Here is a 2,769-nt window from a genome sequence, read left to right on the forward strand (position 1 = left end):
CTTAACTGTTAAATTTTCGAGAATTTCTTTAACTATGTTACTATAAATTTCACTTATATCTTTTACTGTTTAATTTATTATATTTACTCCGGTAGGGCCTTGACCTGACCTCGTCACTACTCGACCGAGGTTAGGCTTGGCACTTACTGGGTACCATTGTGGTGTATTGATACCCTTCATGCACATGTTTTCGTGTGCAGATCCAGGTACGAGCTATCAGCCTTGGGGTTAGTGTGTGCTGCTGATTCTAGGAGACTTCAAGGTACTTCTGCTTGCGTTCGCAGATCTTTAAAGTCCTCTTCTACTCCCTCGTCTAGAGACTTTCCTTACTATCTTCAGACTTTTGTATAGAGCTACATAGATTATAGCAGCTTATGACTTAGTGATATTCCGGATCTTGGAAAATTATTTTGTATATGTCGAGTGGTACTACTCTTGGCTATTTATAATATGTTGTTTATATTTAAAATGTTGTGTTTTCTTTACATTTTTCGCAATATTAGGCTTACCTAGTCGTAAAGACTAGGTGCCATCACGACACCTTACTGAGGGTTAATTTGGGTCGTGACAGGTACTAGGGCGGGTGTGAAGTCAGCCACGAAGTCTGCCAAAATTTGAGACTTAATTGATGTTCGAGATCGATATTCGATATCATACCCGCTGATTTCTATGGCCCATTTGGCTAACCGTCCCGAAAGTTCGGGTTTTTGCAAAATATTTCGAAGTGGGTAAGTTGTTACAACACATATGGGGTGAGATTGAAAGTATGGTTTTAGTTTCCTAGAGGCGCTTATCAAAGCGAGGGCCAATTTTTCTAGGTGGGGATATATAGTTTCGGCCTCACCTAAGGTTCAGCTGACATAATAAATGGGAAACTACGTACCTCGTTCTTCCCGGACTAGGACTCCACTTACTGTTGCCTCCGATACTGCCAAATATAAGTAAAGTTGTTCGCCTGCCTTTGATGTGTGAAGCAGCGGCGGGCTCAATAAGTACCGTTTAAGCTCTTCCAAGGCCTGCTGACATTCCGAGGTCCATGTGAAATTATTTTTCTTTTTTAGCAACTAGAAAAATCGGTGACCTTTATCGAAGGATCTCGAGATGAATCGCCCCAGGGCAGTCATGCGCCCGGTTAACCTCTGCACGGCCTTTATGTTGTCTACCACTGTGATGTCATCGATAGATTTGATCTTGTCGGGATTAACCTCGATTCCTCGGTTAGATACCATGAACCCGAGAAATTTGCTTGACCCGACTCTGAATGCATATTTTTCCGGGTTCAGCTTCATCTTGTACTTCTTAAGTATACCAAGAGTTTCCTGCAAGTGCTTTAAATGGTCCTCTGCTCGCAGGGACCTAACTAGCATGTCATCAATATAAACTTCCATAAATTTACCTATTTGTTCTTCAAACATCCGATTTACTAGGTGTTGATAAGTAGCACCAGCATTTTTTAATCCAAATGCATTACGTTGTAGCAGTAGGTACCATACTTAGTGATGAACGAGGTCTTTTCTTGATCATCCGGGCTCATTTGTATTTGATTGTACCCGGAATAGGCATCGAGAAAATTGAAGATATCGTGGCCGGTCGTGGCATCGATCATGAGATCGATATTAGGCAAAGGAAAAGAATCCTTGGGGCACGCTTTATTTACATCCTTGTAATCTACACACATTCTAAGTTTGTTTCCTTTTTAGGGACTACTACTACGTTTGTTAACCATTCGGGCTATTTTACTTCACGGATGGACCCTATTTTAAGAAGCTTAGTTACCTCGTCTTTGATGAAAGTATGTTTGACCTCGGACTGGGGTCTTCTTTTTTGCTTCACCGGATGAAATTTGGGATCCAAGCTTAGTCTATGAGTGGTGATTTCCGGTGGGATCCCCGTCATGTCAAGATGGCACCAAGAGAAACAATCCATGTTAGCTATAAGAAATTGAATAAGCTTTTTCCTGAGCTCGGGATTTAACCTCGTGCCCAGGTATACCTTTCGTTCGGGCAAATGTTCGATTAGTGTGATTTGCTCCAGTTCTTTGACCGTTGATTTGGTAGCGTCACAATCGTCGGGGACTACGAAGGATCGAGGGATCCCATAATCATCATCTTCATCAGTCTCTTGCTTTTCTAGTTGGGTCAAGGCCGACGTTTGTGATTGCTATTTGGTTTCATGTTTTTCCTTCGAATTTGACCCATTTGTCGATGAGAGGGATGATATCGGAATCACTTCGTCGACAGCAAACATTTCCTTTGTTGCGGGTTTCTCCTCGTAAATTGTTTTGATTCCCTCTGGTGTTGGGAATTTTAGAACCTGGTGAAGGGTCGAGGGTACTGCTCTCATGTTGTGGATCTGTCCCCGAACAGGGTGTTAAATCTCATGTTACCCTCGATCACATGGAACTTCATTTCTTGGATGGTCCCAGTCACGTTTACTAGCAAAGTTATCTCGCCTTTAGTAGTTTCACATGCCATGTTGAATCGGTTTAGTACCAGGGCTGCGGGTACAACCTGGTCTTGTAGACCGAGTTGCTCTACGACCCTCGATCGAATGATGTTGGCCGAACTACCTGGATCAACACACGCTTAACTTAAGTTTTATTCATAAGTATAAATATTACCTCGTTATGGGGTTGCATGATTCCTTCTGTGTTTTCTTCGTTGAAGGACAAGGTTCCTTTTGGTATGTAATCTTAAGCTCGAGATCGCTTCTCCCTTAGAATCGACACCTTAGTGCGTTTAAACACTGGACCTTGGGGAATATCGATCC

The sequence above is a fragment of the Nicotiana tomentosiformis genome, chromosome 7 (genome assembly GCF_000390325.3).
Source record: "Nicotiana tomentosiformis chromosome 7, ASM39032v3, whole genome shotgun sequence".
NCBI lineage: Eukaryota > Viridiplantae > Streptophyta > Magnoliopsida > Solanales > Solanaceae > Nicotiana > Nicotiana tomentosiformis.